Genomic DNA, 17,648 nt, shown 5'->3' on the forward strand with positions numbered 1-17,648 from the left:
CAGGAGCCACCCGATACTTCCTCGCCACAGACCTGTTTACAGCCGTCGAAGTCACAGGCTTCTTCCACACCTCCATTAGCGGGTCAATAAGTGCCTCATTAAACGGAGGAAGCGGCTCTGCCACAGCTGATGATGGATGCAAAACCTCAGTGTGAATGTTTGTCTTAACATCCGCAGCTAGAAGAGGAAGGTCAAGAAAATCCGCTGCCTTCCTGACCACCGAATGAAAAGAGGCAGCCTCCTCAGTGTACTCCCCTGGAGAAGCCCAGTCCCACTCCGGGGAAGTGTCCAAACCACTAGCCGTGTCCAAGCCTTGCAGGTCTCCTAGTGGCTCCACAATCTCTCCCTCTTCCAAGAGCTGCTTCTCATACTCCTGCTCCTCTAGCAGTCTTAAAGCCAACCTCCTGGAGCGGAGTCTGGATTCAATCCCCGGCGTCGATAAGGCATCTGCCGACGCCGAAGACCTCGGACGGCGTCGACAATCGGATTCATCCGACGCCGGATCCATCGGTGCAATAGGCTTCTTTAAAGTAGATTGAAGCTGCGGCGAACTCATCGGCGCCGGGGCAGTAGATGTCGTCGGCATCACCGGTCTTCTAGGCGACGCCATGGGTACCGGTGCCGAACCAGCACTTCCCGAAGGAAGCAAAGGCATGAAGGGTGTCAGTCTGTATGAAGCAGGAACACCCATGTCATAGGCCAATGGACCCGAAGGCCCCAAATGAACACCTCCTGGAGCCATGGTGGCAAAGATGTTGAACATCGCATTGAGAAATGCGGCAGGGTCTGTGCCTGGCGCCGGGAACGCCGGATAACCTTGTGGAGCCGGTGCATGAGGCGAAGCTGGCGTCGGCCCGGGCATCTCCGTCTGCGCCAGAGAGACGGTCGGCTCCTGGTGTGGATCAACCACAAAGACCGACAGCGGAGAAGTCGGAGAAGCTGGAGTCGGCGGAGGTGTTACAGTTGGACTCACTTCCCAAGTTGTTCGACGCTGAGCCGAAGGTGACCTCAAGCGAGAACGGTCCTTACTTGACTGGCGCCGTGATTCATGCCGACGTCGGGAGTCTCGATGACGCCTGTGAGCTTTCGAGGACTTGGAAGAAGACTCATGGCGATGATGCTTCTCCTTCTTCTTAGACCTCGCCAGGAACAACTTGGCCTCCCGCTCCTCAAGGGCCTTCGGATTCATGCGCTGACATGAACCGCATGCTTCGACCTCATGGTCAGAGCTCAGACACCACAAACAATTCTCAAGTGGGTCTGTGACCGACATTCGACCTCCGCACTCCCTACAGGGTTTAAAACCCGACTTCCTTGGCTGAGACATTGTTACACACGAAGTGAAACAGTAGCTCCCTGGTAGCCTCGAAGAAAAAAACGTTACTCGAAGGCACAGAAAAAAGGGAACTGACGTTTGCACGTCGACGAGGACCTCTTATTGCCTGGATGACGTCATACGGCGTCGCGTGGGAGTCAGGCAATTGTGACGTCATTGTCGACGTGCAGAGTTAGAAGAAAATTTCCGTCGAATGCTGGCGCGTGGGGAAAATGGTTTAGGTGAGGAATCCACAGGTAGTTGTATCCATCAGAAGTTGCGGTTTGGCATGGCGGTAACCGCCAAGCTTGTAATGTCATTTTTTTTTCAGCCGGCCTGTTTGCAGTATTACCGCCACTTCTACGCCGACCGCCAGCGTTGTAATGAGGGCCAATATGTCCTACCTTAACCATACACTGCACCCTGCCCTTGGAGCTACCTAGGGCCTACCTTAGGGGTGTCTGACATGGAAAAAAAAGGGAAGGTTTAAGCCGGGCAAGTGGGTACACTTGCCAAGGCGAATTTACAGTTACAACTGCACACACAGACACTGCAGTAGCAGGTCTGAGACATGATTACAGAGCTACTTATGTGGGTGGCACAACCAGTGCTGCAGGCCCACTAGTAGCATTTGATTCACAGACCCTGGCACCTCCAGTGCACTTTACTAGGGGCTTACTAGTAAATCAGATATACCAATCATGGACAAGCCAATTACATACACATATTGTAAAGGGGCACTTGCACTTTAGCACTGGTTAGCAGTGGTAAAGTGCCCAGAGTGACAAAAACAGTAAAATCAAAGTCCAGCACACATCAACAACCTGGGTAACAGAGGCAAAAGGTTAAGGGAGACCATGTCAAGGATGAAAAGTCTAACATTCACCATCTCCCAAGTTAGACAACAGGCATAGAGGACCGAGGGGACCACTCCAGACCACCACCTGTGATGCAGGATCCACACAGTTCCAGAGGAGAGCATATCCATACAGCTGGATGTCGTTGCTGAAGGTGCCTGCAGATGCAAGGGAGTGACTCCCTCACTCCAAGGGAGATTGCTTCTTGGTGCAGGCTGAAGTCTCGCCGACACCAGAGGATGCACAGCCAGGGAAATGTTGCAGTTGCTGGAAGGAGCTGGAGAAACAACGTTCAAGGCGTGGTTGTCTTGGGAGTTGCAGGGTTGTCGGTTCCTGAAGAGTCCAGTTGAGGTTGCAGTGGCCAGAAGTAAACAATGCAGAGGAGTCCTGCTGGAGTCTTGCACATCGAATCTGGCGGCCTACCCGCAATGGAGTCCCTAAATAGCCCTAAAAGGGGGTTTGGTCACCTGGCAAGGCGACCACTTATCAGGAGGGGTCTCTAACATCGCCTGCCTGACCTGGCCACTCAGATGCTCCCAGGGACCTCTGCACATCTTGGTTTCAAGATGGCAGAATCGAGTTACCACCTGGAGGAGCTCTGAGCACCACCCCTGGAGTGATGATGGACAGGGGAGTAGTCACTCACCTTTCCGTTGTCCAGTTTTGCACCAGAGCAGGGACTGGGGGTCCCTGGACTGGTGAAAACCGGTTTATGCAAGGAGGGTACCAACTCTGCCCACCAAAGCAAACTGGTGGCTTGGTGAGGATACACCTCCCAAGCCTTGTAACATCTATTTCCAAGAGAGAGGGTGTTACCTCCCTCTCTCACAGGTCCCTCTTCCACAGGAAATTCTTTGTTCTGTCATCCCCTACCTGAGCTGGTCAAGCAGCAGGAGGGCAAAAACCTGTCTGAGGAGTGGCAGCAACACGGGCTGAGCGGAAAACCCTAGAAAAACGGTAGGAGCAATACTGGGGGGTCCTCTAAGGAGCCCCCAGAGTGCATGGAATCATACAACTAATACTGGCAACAGTTTTGGGGTATGGTTCTGACATGTTTGATACCAATCATGCCCAGGTTCGGAGTTGCCATTATGTAGCCGGACACAGGTGTGTCCATTACACGGGTAAAAATAGCCTCCACACACTTACAAAGGCCAGTGTAATGGAGCTGGAGTTGGTAGGGGCACTTCTGCTCATGCAAAGGTGCCCACACCATAGGGGTGACTTACAGTGACCTGGTGCAGTGACCTGTGGTGAAAGGGTGCATGCACCTTTTCATACAGGCTGCAATGGCAGGCCTGCAGACACATTTTGCATGGGCACCCAAGGGTGGCACAATACATGCTGCAGCCCATGGGAGACCCCTGGAGTCCCAATGCCCTGGGTACCTAAGTACCATATAGTAGGGACTTATAAGGGGGAACCAGTATGCCAATTGTGGAGCGTACAAAGATCCTAGGCAACCAAATTTAGCAGGAGAGAGCACAATCACTGGGGTCCTGGTTAGCAGGATCCCAGTGGAAAAGTCAAAGCATACTGATAGCAGACAAAAAGTGGGGGTAACCATGCCACAAAATGGGTACTTTCCTACAAATATCCTGCAAGTATTTCCAAGGACTCCAATTTTCTTTCTAGACAGTTCTCCATAGCGGAGATGTCCGCACGGAAACTCGCCCCCCTCTGAATATGCAACAGTAGGGATATTTTTTTTCCTGTGGAGCGATTCCGTCTTCTACATTCCCACCAAACATGGGGGTGCTCAGTCTGTCCCGCTTTCCACCATGGAGGGGGAGTTAATCCAGACTTTTGCCGGAGTAATCTTAAAACATTTCCATGAAAGAAAGGGGATGGATATGAGTTTGGGACTGCCCAAAAATGTATGTTTATGGGTGGTCGAAAACTTTCAAGGCAATCTACAACTTTTAAAACCTGTTTCCCATCCCATAAATAGGATTTACAAATGCAGCACTTGTCAGTCAATCATTCAGGATTTGTATAGCGCAGCAGTTTTGCCAGTGAGGGTTTTGAGGCACTGTGGGGTCGTGCTGCAGGATCATAGTGCCTGTTAGTTGAATATCCAGGCCTTGAGGTCCTCCCTGAACTGTTATGATGAGGCACTGAGGTGCAGGGGGAGGGTGTTCCAGGACTTAGTTGCCAGAAGGAAGAAGGAGCGGCCTCCACTGTATGCCTGGCGGATGCTCTGGGTAGCTTCTAGGGAGAAGGATTTAGAACTGAGTTCCCTGGTAAGTTGGTGGAAAATCACTCAATTGTTGAGGTACGCCAGTCCTTCGTTGTGTAGTGCCTTGTAAGAATGGGAGAACAGCTTGAACTGGCATCTGTTTGCGACTGGTAGCTAATAGATTTTCCTGAGGTGAGGGGTATTGAGTGTCTGTCTGGGGAGGTCAAGGATGAGTCTGGCTGCTGTGTTCTGGATGGTCTGGAGTTTCCTCATTAGATGGGAGGTGGTTGCTGCAGTCAAGGTTGCTGGTGATGAGAGCTTGCATGACAGTTCACCTGGTGTTGGATGGGAGCCATCTGAAGACCTTTCTGAGCATTCGAAGTGTGAGGAAGCAAGCGGAGGAGATGGCACTGACCTGTTTCTTCATGGTTAACTGGCTGTCTAGTATGATGCTGAGGTTGTAGGCATGTTCAGAAGGTTTGGGGTAGGGCCCAGATCTGGTGGCTACCATTTGTTGTTCCATAGAGTGTCCTTGCCTTTGCCAAAGATGAGTCATTCTGTCCTGTCTGTGTTGAGTTTGAGACACTTGTTGTTCATCCAGACAGCCACATCCTTCATGCATCTTTGAAACCTGTCTTTCATGGTCATTGGGTAATTTGTCAGGGAGATGATGAGTTGAGTGTTGTTGGCGTAGGAGATGATGTTGAGCACATGGCTCCTGACGATGTTGGCCAGAGGTGTCATGTATATACTTGTGGGTAAGAAATCTACACACATAAACATATATACGCCTGCCAGGAATCCCTGTATAAATTCTTGGCAGGTGCAAAAAATGTAAAATCAGCTGTAAACTTATAACCGAATCTACCTTTGTGAATAGGACCCTACATCTTTAACTATAGTACATCATGGTAAATCAGTGGAGGAGATCAAGGGCTTTCAGCATGCTTATGTTATTAATTTAGGTGATCACTCATTTATGTTAATGATATTTAGGTAGGCAGTGTAGCAGGTTTTATTGCAATATAATCAACACAACTGGGCAAATGACACAAGGAAGCCAATTTGAGGTACATATTCATATAACACCCTTTATTTGATCATTCGCTGTTGGTTTACTTCCATAGCCTCTGCCTTTGCTGTTAAACAATAAGTGACCTACCTTGGCCAGTCTCAGTGCCATTTACTGGGTTTCTACTGTCTTCCTCGATATCTCCCTCACATCTTCTATTCTTCATCTCATCACCTACTCCATCCTTCTTATTGGTATCCCTGAGATGGGAAATACTAAACTTTAATTATCATCATCTAAGCAGTGATCAGGAAGATCAAAAATCGAAATGCAATTCCTAGAATACAACATCTGCAGCAGGTCTGTCCAGTACTCAAGAACTAGCTTTTTAGAAGTTTCTTTCTTTAAATGCTATATTCCTTTCAAGTAACATGGAATACAGTCAGATCAGATCTGTGCATGATTTTAAAATTTTGTCTACTTATGTTGGGAGTGGACCAAGCCACTACAATAATAATGGAGTATTCAACCTTAATATCAAAGTTTAAATATCGACCTGCACTTATATCAACTCCACATTATCGACTAACAACAAATCATCAATGTAAGAAGATAAAGAGTGAAGAATAGTAAGTATGCACTTCCCTATGCTTGCTTAACTTCACCATATGTTAGTTGTCGATATAGTGAAGTCAATATATGTTCAAGATGATATACTTGACCTTGATATTGTGACATACGACCATTGCTACATGGGTATAATTCGGAAAAGATGAGTATATTATGCAGAAGTTCTTACAGATGAATACAAGAGAACAAATTAGTAAAAAATACACAAAATACCTTTGGTAGCTGATTTTGGCAACATGAATGCTCGAGTTGTTTAACGCTCACGGCAATGATATCCAGTGATCTGCAGGTGACGAGCATGCATACTATGAAGGATTACTCAGACTTTCAGCCTTCTATTCTTCCCTAGTCGCTAAACAGAGTAGTTCATTTTATTGGGTAATAGGAATTGCTATTATTTAAAGAACTAAGGGCCAGATGTATCAAAATATTTTGCACTTGCAAACGGCGAAATCGGCCGTTTGCGAGTGCAAAATCGTGGTCTGCAATGCATCAAAGGCATTCGCAGACCACAAAATGAAAATCGCAAAAATTGCGATTTTCTGTGTTGGACCTGAAAATCCAGGTCGCAAGGCAATTCTGCAAAAAATCACAAATTGCGATTTTTCACAGAACGGTATTTTGCACATGCAAAATACTATTGTCTGCAACCAGGTGGTAACCTGGTGCAAAATTTAAAAATGCACTAAAACTGCATTTTTAAATTTAATCTGTAAAGCACACATGCCCTTTTGGCATGTGTGTACTTTACATGGTAAAAAAAAAAATTGGGGTGCAGGAGAGGGGGCCTTAGGCCCCCAGCACCCTGGCCTTTTGCATTTCCCAAATTGCGATTTCTGGTTCAGAAATCGCAATTTAGGAAATGCAAAAAATTTGCAACTATGGGCCAACAGGCCCATAGCTGCGAATGGGGCCAGTATCGCAATTTGCGATTCGGTAATTGCATTTGCGATTTTTAAGAAATCGCAATTACCGAATCGCAAATGTGATACATGGCCCTTTGCGAGTCGGTAATTGCGATTTCTTAAAAATCGCAATTACCGAATCGCAATGGGCCAGAATCATACATCTGGCCCTAAATAATGATAGACGCACAGTGTACCGCTCCACATAAAAGTTGTTTATTATTTATTTTTAATACTTAACTTCTTCAAACATATACACTTTACGTGATATGTTGTGTATGTCTGACAAGTACATAGCATCTGCTTTTACAGTCAAGATGTACGAGTTTAGGCACGTTGACAGCAAATCGTGAATTTCAGAATTAGGGTTTGCATCGAGAAATCCACTTACTCAGTGAATATTTTCAAATACCTAAACTGGTAAAAATGAGATCATGGGGATGTTAAGCATTTGTGGCCCAGCAAATGATATGAACACCCACAAAGTCTGTAGTTAGTGGGGGAAGTAGGGTCACAAACCCTTTGCATGGCGTTGCTCGTCCGGTAAAAGCAGATTACGTCTGTTTTCAAGGGGGAAACAGGAACACCCCACCAATATTCACTGGGGATGGGAAAGAACTCTTCCACTGAGTACAATGTTTGGGAATAAGGTTTGAAATAGGTGTAACTGTACAGAAGGCTTAAAATCGGAAATCTACAATAGTCTTAAATGTTAATCTAAGCAGCAGAGGTCCAATATTAAGGATGAAGGGTCCCACCTCCTCACTTTTTGCACAGCATGATGAGTGTCTATCAGGCTGGGTAAAGGTCAGCCTGACAGACACTTTCCATGCTTGGGTCAGGCAGCCAGGCGCTGTACATGTGCTAAAAGTGCTAAATGTGCAGGTACCTGGCAGCCTAAGCCAAACTTTACTGGCCTGAAGGTTTCACAGCAGTGAGAGCTTGACCTCCCCTGCACTCCAAAGTTCTTTGGGCGCCTCCCTCTCATGAGGAGGAGCAGCATTACTAATACCCTCAAAGCTGGGCCCTTCGGTTTAACACCTAGAAGTGCCCAGGTTTGAGTATCTATCATAACCCCTCGTCACGCAGTAAGGCGGGGTCAGTAACACTCATTGACTCCATCCCACTCTATGAGGAGGGGGGGAAGGTCCTCCTCTAATTGGCTGACCCATGACAAGGTCAGCAAAAGAGAGAAGGCAGCAGGATAATCCTGTTTTCCCTTCCCTCCTTGCAATCGTCCAGGGCCTTCTGGGGCCATATGTCACTGGCCCTGCACTCACCCCTTAAGTACTTTTTTAAAATGTTTGGGTGCATGCATGTATGAATATGTATGCTTGTGACTGGTGGGGCATGTTTGTGAATGGATGTGAGTGAGTGAATGTGTGTGTGCGTGAGTGTATGTGTGTGTGTGTAGGTGCCCGCTCCACCACCTCACGTTATTCGTTGTCACTGAATCTAAGCCAGACATACATTTATGGCTAGTATTCTAGATGTATTCTTTCCTCATTTGTATATGGTGACCTGCGGTTTATCTATTTTAGTGCTGCAAACCTGGGTGTGTGGAGCGGGCTTTATAAAAAACAACTCATTCTTATTAGGTACGGCTCTGTATGTTCCATTGTGGTTTAAACCTTTCATTATTACAGTTTGCAGCAAAAATAACGAAAAAGTATGTTCCTACAAAACTTAGCAGCCATGGACAGGACAAAAACGACCTAGATAATTTGCAAGCAGGTTTTCAACCGCAGCACACCACGGAATATGTACTGCTTGCTATTATGGATTTAGATTTGTCTGCCACCTTTAATACGGTCAGTCACCAGACGTGAGCTTTGGCAAACGTGTATGCCGACGATACACAGTTGCTGGTGAGAGAACAACCCCACATCCCACCTTGCTTTTCAACAAAGTATGACGTTTATTTGGCAGTGGATGGGTTGAAATGAACTTAAGCTTTTCGCCGACAAAACAGAGATCCTTATTGTCAATGGACGTTGTGATCTCCTTTTTTTAAACATGTTTATTGGCATTTGTGATAAACAATACACTCGAGTCAAGATACATCAGAATGCATGCATCATCACATAGAACATGGCTCATCGAAGAGATCCAGTAAAAACACAAGCAAAGGTCACGGAAATTCAACCAGCGGAAACAACCTGAGATCAGAAGGGCGGCACAGTCCAACAACCAATACAAATGCAATAATCAAATAATTCCACCCCCTTTCCTTATTTGGTGCATCAACCAATATGTAACCGAGAATGCAGAATATAAATGGCCCCGAAAGTGTACCTGTTGTTATCCCAGCCTCATTGTCATCGGGACTAGAACTAAGGAGTGAGGGGAAGGGGAATCACAGAAGCCATCATATGAACAACTCAGAACAAAAAAGTAACTAAACTCAGGGATCACACAAACTAGTCAATAAGGAGGAAGCTAAAACATCAGAGAGAGAGGGGTACGATACCCGCATGGAAGCCAATGGGAGACCCGGGCAATAGGAACAGTAACCAGGAATTCCGGGGAACGGAGGGGAGTGGGGCGTACGTCAAGTAGGACTACAACAAAAGGATACACCGGAACTCACCATCCAGTGGCTACTGCCTTCCTCATCCGTGTCTCCTGAGGAGTCTTCCATGTCTCCCTCAACTGGCCCAGCCTCTCTGTCGGGCCCCCTCAGTGTCACTCTCTGGATGCTCCCAGGCCTCCATCACCTTCGTCCACAACCCTGCTATCGGTCTCTTCCTAAACCCCCTGAAATTATTCTCGAATCAAGGCCCTCTCCTTGGCTCTGGCCCACGTGGTGATATCTTTCACCCACGTACCACCGACCCCATCATGGGATTCCAGGCAACTGCAATCCTACTCTTAGCCAGCAATTACCGAATCGCAAATGTGATACATGGCCCTTTGCGAGTCGGTAATTGCGATTTCTTAAATTAAATTGAATATACTTTATATTCATATTTCTGGAGACCTTTTGGGTGTATGCCAGAACCCTGTGCCACTCTGGGTCTGTAAAGTCTTACTCTAGTATCCCTTCCCACCTATGCCGAATGGTCAACAGGGGTTTCCAGACCATTTCAGTCACAGACCTACAAAACCACTACATCAAATACAGCACCTGTCCCATGGTTACTAACAATTGCAGTACTGCATGTGTCATCGGTTAATCATGCCCTCAGGTCCACAAGTCCCTAAAGGTCTGTGTCAAGGCTTCATAGGTTAGAAATTGGCCTGGGGGTAGGTTGTATTGTGCCACTAAGTCCTCCAGCAAAATCCCAAATGATAACAGTTGCCAATCGTCACCAGGCTAGCGTCTGTCCAGGCTGGCAGCTGCCTAACTGTGAAAGAAAGGGTCACCCTGGGGGTGACCAACCAGTGGTATGACGGGGGATAAGCAGGCTTCCCCTGAGTCATCAACACACAGTGCCTCAAACATTTCAAGGCCACTGCTAAAATAATACACCCTGGGTATTACATTTGCTGGGCAAAGCAGCTTCCCTAGCAGTGTGGTCTGATGGCGCACCAGCCCCACCGGGCCCAGCTCTTCGTGTCTAGCCTCGTTAAGCCACTGGTCTGAGCACTGAAGCTGTGCTGCCAAAGAATACAACTCAAAATCAGGTGCTCACAGGCCCCCTTTGTCTGGTGGGTGCTGAAGAACATCCAGGGACCCCCTGTGGCAGGCCCATCCCATATCGATTCCTTAAGCAGGGTATCCAATTGCAGAAACCAAGATACAGGAAAGCCAACTGGGAGAATAATAAAAAAGTATAACAATCTGGGGAGCATAACCATTTTGGACAACAAAATCTTGGCTGTAACTGGCAGGAAAAGAGATCTCCAAAATGCCTCCCTAAGTTGCCTTCCCATAGGTCTTCCAATGAGGGGAATACCTGAATTCCCCCAGGTACTTAAAAGATGTGGGGGACCAAGTCATGTCCTGCGGAATATCCAGCGCCCGCTGGACACCAGGTGACATGGGGAACAAACAGGTCTTGGACTGATTGACCATAAGGCCACAAAGCATCTCAAATTCCCCTAGAAGGCATAATGCAACCTCAGCATCCACAGGACCATCAGCCAAATAAAGCAAGCAGTCATATACATATACAGAAATAATATGTTCCTGGCCCTCCACCACCATGGTAGTGCCAACCCCCTCCCGTGGAATGAGCTCTGCCAATGGTTCAATGGCCAAAGCAAAAAGAAGGGGGGCAGGGGGCAACTTTATCTGGAGCCTCTACATACATTGTATTGCAGAGAGATGGTAGTGCCCATTCTGACCCACAAGGTTGGTACAGAATAAAGAAACTTAATCCAGTTAATCCAACGCTCCCCCAGTCCCATCCGACTCATAACCTCAGACAAGAAATACCACTGCACCGAATCAATGGCCTTTTTAAGGTCCAATTACATAAGCGTGGCCCTCAGCTGAGACCCCCAGATGGTAAAGGACACAGAATTGCCAGAGATTAAGGGAAGTACTGCAGGTTGTGATGAAACAATTTTGATGCTCGTGTATCAATGTGTGCGTATGGGTGAGTAACCAGAGAGCTAGGAACTTGTTAAGAATTTTGACGTCCATGTTGAGCATAGACAGAGGGTGAAACCCTGTGGTATGGGTGCATTGAAAAGTAGTCTTGGGGAGCAGAATCACAACAGCGTCCAGTGTGGACGCAGGCAGTGCATCCTGCTTCAAACAGTCCCAGTATACTAACTCCAGCAACAGGGCCTGGGTCCCTGCAAAAGCAGAGTAAAACTCCGCTGGCAGGCCAAGTGGCCCCGGGTTTTTACTGGTAGCCATTTTCTTGATGGCAAACCAAATCTCCAGGCGCCACTGGGCACCCCAAACTTTCAAGAGCCTCAGAAGCAAGCTCTCTTAGTGGCCGTCATTGCAGGAAGGCAGCCTGAATCCCTGGTAAGAGAACCACTGGATGCCTAGACAATGTTTTATAATATTATTGAAACAAATTGTTAATGGCCGTGGGAGAATGAAGTGTCTCGCCATCCTCTGTTAGGATTTGTGTGATAAGGGCCACTTGAGACTGTGGTTTAATCATTCAAGCCAGGAGCCTACCCATCTGTTCCTCCACTTCGACATTTTGATCTCTGGCTCGACAATTAGCAGCCGTTGGAGCTGGACCCCATACCTACTCCTTCGAAGACAATGAAGAGCATGGGGATTAAGATAGATTGCTAAACTGACAATAATAATCAACTCTCAATGTTGGGTTCTACGTTTACTTACTATAACAAACTATTATGAATAATCCTTTCCTTTTGATTTCCTGCAGCAAGAAACTTGTAATTTCTGCGGTAATCAGCTTTCAGCCTGGTCATGAACATACAAGGGAAGCACTTCAAAATACAGGGCCTAATTTACTAAGATTTGGTGTAGGGCGGCGTTGCAAGCCTTACTGCTGCGCCGCCCTGTGTCAAACCAAAAGGGCTGGAATGCACCATATCTATAAGATAGGGCGCACTCCTTTCCTTGTCCCCTAGGGTGGGCTACAAGTTGCTGCCTAGCGCCAACGCAGACACCCTTACACCATGGTGCAAAGGTGCCTGCGTTGCAGAAACTATTGTTTATTTGCCAGAAGGGACTCCTTTCTGCACACAAACAATCATTAATGGTGTTTTCCTCTGCACACATACAAAGAGGTAAAATCGGGGAGATATTTCTCCCCGTTGCACCACTTTAATGCCACCCTGAGGTGGCATAGGAATCTGACGCATTCACAGACATGTAAATCTGGGAATGAGTCAGATTCCATAGGATTCCATGGGTGCTGCGTGGGAACACCCACAGCAAAACCCAATGGAAAGCCGCTTTCACACAGTGTTATGCGTGAATGGAGTCCATACATACAAGGCCATGAAAAGACACGTAAGGTGGCTTTTCATGGCCTTGTAATTATTGGCCGGCACACTGCGCCACCAGAGTATAAAAAACATGATGCTCCAGTGGTGCGGTGTGCCGCTAGGGCCTCGTAAATGAGGCCCATAGTGTACTCTTTAATTCCACTATCACAACTGGCTGCAGAGGTGAAAGAACCCCTTGTCTGTCTGTGCACTTATCTTCATTTTCATACCCTCACATACCCCACCACCCCCTCAAACTCGAGGCCTACCCCTGCTCCAATCCAACCCCAGGAGGAGGAGAGCGCGTAGAAATGTCTGCACAGGTTTCTGCTATGCCAACTGGATTCCAACTAGATTTATTGGTTGTAAACAATCTATGGGACAGACCTACTGAAAGCAAGGTTTGGTAGTCCAAAATAACAGCTTGCAATCATCAGCATTCTCCAAGCACTATAGCAGCACTACTTGGTCACACGTTCTTTGAAAGAATGCTGCTCGAGCTGCAGAATAATAGAACTTGTCACTGGACATGGATTACTAAGAAAAAATTTGCTGAAAATTACCTATTCAAGTTACTTGCCATATTCCATCCCTGATGAAATTTCTTTTTGGGATGAAACACTTTGGGCTGATATGATATGATGTTTGTGGATCAGTGACATAATATTGACCTAAAAAATATTGTGAAACCTAAATATCGGGTCAAAAATATCTACCACAAAAATATTGTTTTCCTATACTTATAAAGGTAAGTACAAAAATATCGATACATATTCAACACTAATATCAATAAAAACATACAAAAATATCGATTTTTATACACATTAATATATTGCTTAAAATAGTAAATCTTAAATGTTTTAATAAGTAATATTAAGATAATGTAAACTAAATAAATAACATTTAATACTATATATAAATATATACTTATATAAACATGCACACATAAATATGTGTTTGCATTTTTATATATAAATATAACATAACGCTATTATTAAAAATATATTTTACCTGATAAATATTTTTTGTGCTTTTTTAATTTACAACTATATAAAGCACATTTACATATATATATATTCAAATATATATACATATATAAATACATAAAACACAGATAACAAATCAAATGCAAAATATTAAATAAATTAACAAAAACAATTTTTTTTATCAAAAATATGAAATACAACAATAAAAAATGATATACAGATAGTATGACATTAAACAAATAAATAATACTATTGCGTATATTTAAACAATATTAGAAAAGTAGTCAAGTCTGTGAATAAAAGTTATACTATTTAAACTCCAATGGGTACAACAGTAGGGAAAGCCTTGAACTCCAGAGGGGTAACATGCAGCAGAAGAGAAAGTGCTGGACTTTGGAGGGGTTAAATTTAGTATACCCACTCTAGTCTTGGCAATAGTAGGGAAAGCAATGGACTCCGGAAGAGTAAAATTCATGTGCAACAGTAGGGAAAGCGTGTGACTTTAGTGAGGTGCAATTTACTATTCCTATTTCAGTCTGTGCAACAATAGGGAAAGCGTCAGACTCAGGAGGGGTAACATTTACTATTCTCACTCTGGTCTGTACAACAGTGGGGAAAGGGTTGGACTTCGGAGGGGTCAAATTTACTATTCCCACTCCAGTCTGTTCAACAATAGAGAAAGCGTGGGACACTGGAAGGGGACAATTTACTATTCCACTCCAGCCTGTGGAACAGTAGGGAAAGCGTTGGACTCAGAAGAGGTCAAATTTACTATTCCCACACGAGTCTGAGCAACTGTAGGAAACGTATTGGACTCCGGAGAAGCACAATTTATTATTCTCACTTCAGTCTGTCCAACAGTAGGGCAAGCATTGGACTCCAGAAAGTAAAATGTACTATTCACACTCCAGTCTATGCAACAGCAGGGAAATCACTGGACTATAAAGGGGTAAAACTTACTATTTCCACTCCAGTCTGTCACCAGTAAGGAAAGATAACCATATTAACTTATAACACATATAAAACTCTTAATATAAACAACCAAACATATATATATATATATATATATATATATATATATATATATATATTATATATATATATCATTGTCACCTCCTGCTCCGTAAGGGGCCACAGACCCTGCAGGGCGGCCTGGGTTACTGGGGCGAAGCATCCCACAGAAAATATCTACCAAACACGAAAAGCCCAGGCACCAGTCCATGTTAAAATCCAAGCATTTAATAGCATTTCTGAGCAGCAAGACAAAAAATCCTGACGTGTTTCGGCAACAGCATGCCTTGTTGACAGGTAAGTAAGAGCAGGTGTGAGTGAGCCAGTGCTTTTTAAATACATAGTCATGTGGTTCAATAACCAAAATCCAACTCCCATAATGCACAGTTCCCATAAATAACTTCCTGAACTGGAGCGCTTAATTTCCATATAGCTGCAATAGCGTCACAGGCACTTCAGTTCACCATACAAATGTTCTTATGTGCATTAGGTATCCATTACTTGATAGTCCACTTGCTTTTACAGTTGCTGCCCAGCATGATAACAGCAATACAAGGAATACATGAAAAGTAAGAGGAGAGGCACACTGTTTCCCTCCTATCCCTTGCTCACCTCCATCACAATATATTTCTCGGATAAATGCCTTGTTTGCATGAAGGTGAGTGGGTCGGGCCCCTTCCATAAAACTATCATTGTCACCTCCTGCTCTGTAAGGGGCCACAGACCCTGCAGGGCGGCCTGGGTTACTGGGGCAAAGCATCCCACAGAAAATATCTCCCAAACAGGAAAAGCCCAGGCACCAGTCCATGTTAAAATCCAAGCATTTAATAGCATTTCTGAGCAAGACAAAAAATCCTGACGAGTTTCGGCAACAGCATGCCTTGTTCAGAGGGAAGTAAGGGCAGGTGTGAGTGAGCTAGTGCTTTTTAAATACACAGTCATGTGACTTCAATAACGAAACTCCAACTCCCATAATGCACAGTTCCATATAAATAACTTCCTGAACTGGAGCGCTTAATTTCCATATAGCTGCAATAGCGTCATAGGCACTTCAGTTCACCATACAAATGTTCTTATGTGCATTAGGTATCCATTACTTGATAGTCCACTTGATTTTACAGTTGCTGCCCAGCATGATAACAGCAATACAAGGAATACATGAAAAGTAAGAGGAGAGGCACACTGTCTCCCTCCTATCCCTTGCTCACCTCCATCACAATATATTTCTCGGATAAATGCCCTGTTTGCATGAAGGTGAGCGGGTCGGGCCCCTTCCATAAAACTATCATTGTCACCTCCTGCTCCGTAAGGGGCCACAGACCCTGCAGGGCGGCCTGGGTTACTGGGGCGAAGCATCCAACAGAAAATATCTCCCAAACACGAAATGCCCAGGCACCAGTCCATGTTAAAATCCAAGCATTTAATAGTATTTCTGAGCAGCAAGACAAAAAATCCTGACGCGTTTCGGCAACAGCATGCCTTGTTCACAGGTAAGTAAGAGCAGGTGTGAGTGAGCCAGTGTATATAATATACAACCCAACTAAGCAATTAACATGATTAATATTTAATTATATATTTTTTAAAAATATTTATTACTTAATTAACCTATCACACTAAACTGCCACAAACCAACTAGCCCATAATAAAATGTAACACAATTAATATAATAACCAATTAAATATGAATACAAAATTTAACAATTAATAATTAATTAACTTCCCACCCTATACCCCAACAAACTTAACAGCCCAAACCTAATATATAGCATACAAAATTAGTATTATATTATTAGTATTACACAACTTATACATTTATTGATGAACTGAACAATTAATATTAAATTAGTAACTAACTGTTAATTAATTATTACTTAATAAACTCACCGCCCCATACCTCTACAAACCTGACAACCCATACCTAATATATAAGTGGACAAAAAATAATTACACAATTGTATTGTTTAAATAAATATTAATTAGCACTTAACTAACTTCCCACCCTGTACCCCTACAAACCCAACAGACCACACCTAATATATATAACTTAAAACCACGTTCAAGCTTAATTGACAGAAGGAAGATCAGTTTGAAACATCTACACTACCACAGACATTGGGTCTCTAATATAAGTTGTGAAAGTGGAATTAAAGATTATACAATGTTTTGGAGTGTTTCCCTTTGTTGTATGTTTATGATTAGGTGTTATCAAGGGGATTTATGTCGCTTGAACAATGGGGTACAGGCACCCAAGTTGATTCTATATTTTAGAATGTACTGTTGTGGTGCAGAGTAGCCATTACTGCCACAAATCTTTGAGCTCTCAGCTTGATTATGCTAATTTCCTCTACTTGCTCTTAAAACATTGCAAGTGATTTACAATACTGCAGCACAATTGCTTATAGATAGTTGGGCCCATATTTATGGGAAAATGACGGAGCGCGATGCTGCCATAAAATTGGCAGTGCCGCACTTCGTCATTATCACAATGCAGGGATGTGCCATTTTTAAGTGAATACGGTGCACCCCTGTGTTGTCCCCTGCGCTGGCGCTAAATATAGCTGCCAGCGCCAACACAGGCATCCTTGGAACATCATGCAAGGATGTCTGCGTTGAGGGGTGTGATTGTTTATGTGCAGGAAGGTGTCTCCTCCCGCACATAAACAATCACTAATGGTGCTTTGGGACTTCTGTGTGTGCTGCAGGTTGCAGCACACACAGAAGTGCCAAAGAGTAATTTTCAAATGATTGTTTATGTGCGGGAAGGGACACCTTCACGCACATAAATAATACTTTCTGGCAATTGCTCTTTCTATGCGTGCTGCAGCAACACCCATTGCACGCCCCACTGACGCAGATAATTGCGTCCGAGGGCCCCACATTTACAAG

At 44.7% G+C, this 17,648-nt stretch overlaps 1 long non-coding RNA gene across 1 annotated transcript in view; it reads right to left on the bottom strand.

The window, feature by feature from the left end:
• The window catches only part of LOC138285893 (uncharacterized), a 285,097-nt gene that overhangs the window by 171,690 nt on the left and 95,759 nt on the right, over positions 1 to 17,648 (bottom strand). Inside the window, exon 2 of the long non-coding RNA XR_011201657.1 lies at positions 5,514 to 5,623. This is a non-coding gene — a long non-coding RNA (uncharacterized lncRNA). The remainder of the gene's footprint in view (positions 1 to 5,513; positions 5,624 to 17,648) is intronic.

Source organism: Pleurodeles waltl, chromosome 3_1 (genome assembly GCF_031143425.1).
Source record: "Pleurodeles waltl isolate 20211129_DDA chromosome 3_1, aPleWal1.hap1.20221129, whole genome shotgun sequence".
NCBI classification, from domain to species: Eukaryota; Metazoa; Chordata; class Amphibia; order Caudata; family Salamandridae; genus Pleurodeles; species Pleurodeles waltl.